We start from the raw sequence: 8,171 nt of genomic DNA on the forward strand, positions 1-8,171 counted from the left end.
TTTTCACTCTACATTTTCAATTGATACTTCTGTTTTTATAGCTCATTTTTTTTAAATTTTATAGTATACCAAGGCTCTAAGTTAAATATTTGAAGATTGTTTATCTATAGTGTTTATTATTGCAAAAGACGGCATGTTTGACCTTACGTATTCAAAAGAATAGGGTTAGACCGATGTCTCGGTCAACAAATATTATTGAGCCGATTTGAGGATCAGTGTCATCATCGGATATCTGAATAGAAATATCGGTAATCGGCCAATATATTTTCTTTTGTAAGTACAACTTCCAAGCAAGGTTCTAAGGTGTCGCTGCTGAGTGCCAACACCTTGTAAAACACTTACGTATATACCTTAAAAATTTAACTTATGTGTCCAAATTTGCAGGAATACAGGACGATTTTGTTGAGACATTCTTTAAATCCTTCCTCCAAACTTAAAACTATATCTGCTTCGTATCCAGTGTCCTTAGCATGAATTCGTTAGTAAGAGAGTATGTCATATGAATATAAATTTCCCCAAGCAATGAATGAGCTTTTGAACCGTGGTGTATCGCTAGACTTAGTTAGACCTCTTTTGTACATGTACCGCCATATGAAAGCAAAAATACGTATACCTGGAAGCAATTTGCTGACTGATGGGTATATACCAATTCATATCGGGGTTAAGCAGGGTGCGGTTACTTCTCCCAGGGTTTATAATCAAACCGTAAAGTTTGAGCTGGAAGCGTTTAGCTTACGCTAAAGTTTGACTCTTTACCACAATTCTGCTTTTTAAGACAATTAAAAGCTTTAGCATAAAGAGCGAGGGATTGCGGTGGGGACAACCCATTTCATATACGGAGTAATTTCTTTTCGTTTTAAGTTTTAATGTCGCTCCTTACTTTCAGTTAGAAAAACTAGTTTTTGTATGTAATACTATACATAAACAACAGGCAACTTCCATAACTTACAGTTTTTGCAATGAGGACTATGGGGGCTGAAATCCCTATCATGATCAGAGACATTGTTGATGGATCTTTCAGTTGTGCTGTGCTAAATGGTTAACTCAAATTTTTTTTGAAAATGTCTTGAGAATGAATGGGCTTGGAAAGGGACATAATTCCCCTCCAATTTTTTACTCTTAAAAAGTAATATAAAAATAGTTCTTTTTGGTTAGTTCGAAATCAACCACAACATACCCTGTAAGTTTTAGCTTAATAATGTAAGTCGTTCCTGAGATATTAACGTTACATCCTTTGACAGTCAACATAATCTTAGTTTGTTTTGACTTAATTTATTTGACCCTTAGCTTCAGTAGTAGCAATAGCTGTAGTGGTAGTAATAATATTAGTATCTTCCTTCGTTATTTTTCCTTCGTTAAACCTTCGTTATTTTTTCAACATGCCAATCAACATACGCTTAAACTTTCAACTTAATACCTGAACAGTTCCTTGTAATACTCTTGAATTGATACCTTATGCTCCCTTAGCCAAATTACACTTCAAATCTTATTTCTATTTTTTTTTTCGATTGATAGAAAATACTTACCAATTGAAAACTTGATAAATTTTCTCGTCCAGATTTAAGAAAACAACTAAATCTAGTATTAAGCAACGCAAAATTTTGTTTAACACAAAAAGACAGCAAAAAAAAACAACAAAATTTTAAATCGTTTCTGCAACCGTCCGACCTAAGGGTAGTTATTTTAACGCTTCCTCGGAACAATTTATGTTACTTTCTGTAGCTTAAACCTTACCACTTTTTTTTTATAAACTATTTCAGCATGAATCAATGGCATAAATATGGCTGTTATTTCAACCCATCAAATATAATATAAAATAACTGTCATTGTAACATGGGCAAGTAATATCAGACAGCTTATGTTTAAAATTCGCTTCACAGAGTGAAGCTTGTTCCACTGGTACTGAATCTTAAAATGAACAAAAATTAAAATGAATAATAAAGACAAGCTTAAAACGAAGAGAAATTACCACAAACGGAGTTAAGAGTAAATGAGTTTCGTAGAGGTAAGCTATTAAAGACTATGAATAAGATTTTTAAAAAAAGGAATGAACCTAAAGATTTTAGGAAAACCCTAATTAAACCCCTCTATAAGCCAAGTAATTATAGAGGCATTAGCTTGTTTTCTATAAGAATTAAATCAATTAGTATGTTGTCCTTATCAGCCAACTGCCTAAGGCCAAATGAAAAGAAATTTGTCTCCAAATGGGGTGGGAGGATGTCGTAAATAAAAATATAAATCAGATAGGAACTTCTTGAGAGGGTGCGACGAAGATGGCTATGAATATATTTGGATGGAGAAGGAGAGTACGTAGATGTGTTGACCTCAGGTGGCTTAGTGCCGCAATGAATTGATAAAAGCTGTAGTAGCAGTAGAGGGCAATTACCTTTAATAATATTTGTGTCATAAAAGTGAAACCTTACAATAGGGCTATACTGCTAAAATGAGGCACAATAAAGGTGTATTAATCTCATACAATTACTCAATCTCCATTTGCAACGTTTTAAACATCTTTGAAACTATAAATCTAGGAAAAACTTATGATAGGCTATGACTTACAATTCCATTGAAATAACAGGAAATACATTTTCAAAACTAAATCAAAAACCCTATGAAAGGAAGATTTAAAACGCAATGTGAAACTAAAGGATATTTTGTCAGCGTTGAAATAGATTAGAAGTCTTAGAAATCAGAAAAGGGTTGACACAGTAAAATTACAATTCTTTCCTAGGCCATATTTTTGGCCCTGAAATCATTTATGAAACTTTCATTCACCTAATTCAACTTCTTTGCAACATAAAAACAAGTCTCTGAACTACAATTTTACCCCTTGGAGTTAACTTGATGTTATCTATATCCTTCATATTAAGTAATTCCTATGAGTCTATAGTTCCCTGTTCTGAAGTTCCATAAGAGTTTCTAATCCCATAGCCATAATCGTCCCACATAAATGAGCTTAAACTTTCATAGCCTGTTTCACAATCTTTTATTTATTCTGGTATGGACAGACCTTCTAAATTTAGTCATTTTGGGAAAATGGACTTCCCCTTGTGAAAAAAATTTCGGATGTCCATTGTCCGTAAAACATTATGAAACCCCAAGGAGAGATGGACATTTGAAAACATGAGACACTGTATTTAAAAATATTTCAGCGGGGTGAATTTCAGGAATGAAAATTATTTTCAAAATGTATTTACGCAAAGAATCATAATAATATCCAGTGTAAAGTAAGCAGAAAAGTCTAAATATTTAGTGTAAATTTGGTTGAGAAGTCGTAAAGTCTATTTGAGTTTGAGTAGAGAAGTCATTATACCTAATGTAAGTTAGGATGAAAAGTTGTAATATCTAGTTTAAATTTAAAGTTCAAACGGGGCAGTTGCTTCACTGTCCCCTGCCTACGCCAATGCCTTACAAATAAATCAGAAGGCACTGTGTGTATGCCAGTTGTTGATTAGACGCCTCAGCAATATCTCGAGAACAACAGAGGGAATTAAGTTTAAACTTTCCAGGCTACTTTTAATACTATTTCTGTTTTTACATTCCACTTAAATAAGAAGAGGGTAATTGTATCCCGGTTGTCATAAAAGCACAAATAAAAAGTTTTAGGATGTCTATTAAGTTTTATTTTTAAGGAAAAACTTGTACAGGTTTAAATCTTAATTAAAGAATGCTATGTGTTTCCACTTTTTTGAAAGGACTCGCATTATTAAAAGTTTTCTTTTCAAAATCTGAATTATATAGATACTTGTTGGAAAAAAAAACAACAACAAAAAGACTCAAGATGTTCTTTTTTGTCAATAAAATGACAATGCTAACAAAAAACAAACATAAAGTTTATTAAAGAAAAGTAAAGACCTACATTCAACCAAAAACGAGCAGAAGTGAAGTCAAATACGTTTCCAAAACCTGTTCTTTCCGGAAAACAATCCTTACCTCGAGCTGAATATTTCTATTTCTGTAATAGAAATATATATTTCTAATAAAAACAAAGAAACGTCACCATTTGAAAGCTTAATATCATTTCTGAGAGTGTTATTAATTTCACATTTATCAAAGATAAAAAGCAAAAAATTTAAACTAATTTGGTTTTCAGTAAAGGCCAGATTATGGCTTTGTCTTTAGAACCAATGGAGAATGTTAGCCCTCCTCATCTTAGTCCGGTCTCGTTTTTAGTTTGAATTGGTGATTTATTGTGTTTTCTGTTCATTTTGGCTTCTATTTATTTATTGATGGTTAGTTTTGGCAGTTTTAAACTTGAAAAATTATTTGACTATTTCTACAATTTTGAGTTTTAATATAGCCTTTAATTTTCTTTTAAAAACTTCTTTGGTAGAAAATGTTTTTTCCTAGATTAATACAAACAATCAGAAAATCGTGTTTTTGCAGCCAATGTCATAAGAGTTGTGGGGGGGGGGAATTCTTCATCCAAAAGGACATCGTTTCTAGAGTCTTCATCTATGCTGAACAATACGGTTATCTCGAAGCTTTGATTGAATGCATTTGCGGACAAATTTTGTGTCAGAGAAGGGTTGTTTGTCCTGCAATCACTTAGGGCACTAAAACTACCACTATGCAATCAAATGAGCCTCTTCCAAAGTTTCTATGACAACGCCACCCATACAAAGTCCCTTGATAAAAAGAATAATACATTTTGCCTACATCACTCTTTACTCAGGAAGCGCTATTGCGCTCTCTATGATGCATAGCACTACTTTGTTATTATACCACTTGTTAGTACTAATTGTAATTATAATGATTTAATTATAACTTACTTTAAAAAAAAAAGTGGAGTAAGTTACACTAAAAAGAGAAAAAATACCAAATTATTGAAAACAAGACAACGAAACCGTTTTCTCAGGTTATAACACAGGATAATGGTATGGTTTGGGTCTAGGAACACAAAAGAATATTTAATTAAATTGGAACTAAGCAGCTCAAACTATTGAATATTGTCGGTAGCACCATATATTTCAATAATACGTGTATTATGATATCAAGTGAAAGTGTTGGTAGTGCAGTAAAAATTTGCAATTTCTATAATAAGCAATATGGATTTGGTGCAGGCTTTTTTCGTTCCATAACGAAAATTTACCAGGTAGAAACAGGATAGAATGATCAGAATATGTTTTAACCAAAGCTTGGTATGAATATTGCCACGATCTGGTATAATTTTGGCATATCCAATCTTCAACTTTTCTTTAACATCTTTCAGAACCTGAAGTTACAAAAAAGGGAGTGTAGAGTAAATATGTATCCCTTCCCACCGTAAATTTGCAACATTAAGGATTACCATGGAACCACAGAACAAATTACGGCCTGATGATTTGGGGTTGAAAATAAAATTTTCGTTTTTATTAACATTTACAGAGAGATCAACAATTTTAAACACAATAGAAATACGTTGCAAAATAAATACTAAATATACTTGGTCCGACTTAAAACTAACACGTCGTCTCTGTATGTAATTAAACAAAAAAAAAACAAGTTTTTTAAAATGAAAGTAAGGAGCGACATTAAAACATAAAACGAACAGAAATTACTCCGTATATAAAAGGGGCTTTTCTTCCTCAACGCCCCGCTCTTTACGCTAAATTTTGATTCTTTCTCTTAATTCTACATTTTAAAACAGTAAAAAACTTTAGCGTAAACAGCGGGGCATTGAGAAGGAAAAGAACCTTTCATATACGGAGTAACTTCTGCTCGTTTTAATGTCACTCCTTACTTTCATTTAAAAAAACTTGTTTTTTTTAATCTCTGGACGTTTTTGAATTAATGCATGTTTTGATCTTGGCTCTGCACATAAATAATTGAAACGAAATTTGCATATTAATTTTTTGGGGCTAAATGGCTTTTTCATAGTTTTAATTGGAACATTTTGAGAAAGAAGGAGCGAGGGAGGAGGCCTAGTTGCCCTCCAATTTTTCGATTACTTGAAAAGGCAACTATAACTTATAATTTCTTACGAACGTTTTCATACGTAAAAATCACGTAACTTGCAAATAAAATTACGTAGTGAACTTCTATATTCGTATGTTTTTATTGCGTATATGAGGGGGCTCACTCCTCGTCGATACCTCGCTCTTTACATTAAAGCCTAAATTTTGTCCCAATTCCTTAAGAACGACCCATGAATCACTAAGGCAGTAGACTAAATAGTTGAAATTACTAAAAACACTTTAGTGTAAAGAGCGAGGTATTACGAGGAGGTAAACCCCTCATATGTGTAATAATTTCTGTTCGTTTTAAGTTTTAATGCTGCTTCTCATTTTCTGTAGAAAACACTTTTCGTATTTATTTTTTCATTGTTTTTTTTTTAATGCTACAAAATACTGTGCCCCCTATATTGAAAGTCTCTTCCCCCATAAAAAGTTCCTCCGTGGAAAGATCCTCCCACATAACCGCCCTTCAACTCCCCCCCCTCAAAACTGAAAATCCCCCTCAAAACTGAAAATCCCCCTGAAAACGTCTGTACACTTCTCAGTAACCATTACTATATGTAAACATAGGTCAAAGTTTGTAGCTTGTAGCCCCTCCCACGGGGACTGCGGAGGAGTAAGTCGTCCCCAAAGACATAGTTACTAGGTTTTTCGACTATGGTGAATAAAATGGTCATCTCAGAATTTTGATCCGGTGACTGTGGGGGGAAAATGAGTGTAGGAGGGGGCCTAGGTGCCCTCCAGTTTTTATGGTCACTTAAAAGGGCACTAGAACTTTTGATTTCCTTTAGAATCAACCCTTTTGCGACATTCTAGGACCACTGAGTCGGTACGATCACCCCTGGGGAAAAAAACAAATAAATACGCATCCGTTATTTGCCTTCTGGCAAAAAATGCAAAATTCCTCATTTTTGTAGATAGGGGCTTGAAACTTCTACAATAAGGTTCTCCGATACGCTGAATATGATGGTGTGATTTTCGTATGATTTTTGTATGATCGTATGACTCTTAGGAGGTGTTTCCCCTATTTTCTAAAATGAGGCAAATTTTCTCAGGCTCGTAACTTTTGATGGGTAAGACTAATCTTAATGAAACTCTTTTATTTAAAATCAGCATTAAAATGTAATTCTTTTGATTTAACGATTGGTATCAAAATTCCATTTTTTAGAGTTTTGGTTACTATTTAGCCGGATCGCTCCTTTCTACAGTTCGTTACCACAGCCTGTTTGATATAAAACACATCAGATAAACTATAAAAATACAAAGGCCTGATTCCTGATAACATATTATAAATGGAAACATTAAATAGATGAGGTGATGGCGCTCCTTCATGTTTAGACAGAAGACTTCACTTTATTCTCTGAAAAAAAGTGCTACACTTTTGCATGGCAAATATTGCTAAAAGCCCTAGACGAACCAAAATCAAAAATATAAAATTCTTACCTTTAGACCTTCAATGTTTTTTTTCTTTTTTGCCGTGTTAATTTTTATTTTTATTGTTTATGACGAGATGTTGTGGTTTCTATATGCATTTGTATTGTCCCAGCCTTACAAGCTCTTCTCTCTGTTGGGGCATAATATTGTTTTTGTTTTTCTAAGTTGAATTTAATAAATTCCTATAAATAAATTCCTACAGACTGGGCATCATAAAGAATTGAAGCTGACACCTTCTACGCATGTTAACACCCGATACGAGGTTGAGAGTAGAATAGGTTTGAGTCTTTCACACTCCATTCAAAAATATATATTGGAGCAGAACATACTCAAAAATCTTGCTAATATTGCATTCAACTGGCCTATATAAATATATAGCTTGAATATAAATATAGTTGAATATAAAATATATATTCAACAGGCCTATATTATATAGGCCTATATAAACTGCAATCAATAGGGTCATTTCCGCGTTTAAGAGTAGAGTTTACTACTCCAAAAAGAAATGAACCAGGCCCCATGGACAAAAGCAAAAGGAACTGAAAAAGTAGCTGGAGCTGAGTGACTAGTGCTGTATAATCACAATATAATTGGTGAGCACTAATGGCATCAAAATCACTCGGTTTAGAAATAACTTCAAACATACTATTTAGAAAACTGTTAGTTGAAACAGTAATAACAAGACGCTGCAAAATTTTAGCATGAAAAAATTGGGAAACTAAGCTCTGAAAATGATGATGAGCATCAATAACAATAAAAATATTTTTATAATACCTAAGCCAAGAATAATCAAGAATCAAA

Source organism: Artemia franciscana, chromosome 7 (genome assembly GCF_032884065.1).
Source record: "Artemia franciscana chromosome 7, ASM3288406v1, whole genome shotgun sequence".
Classification (NCBI taxonomy): Eukaryota; Metazoa; Arthropoda; class Branchiopoda; order Anostraca; family Artemiidae; genus Artemia; species Artemia franciscana.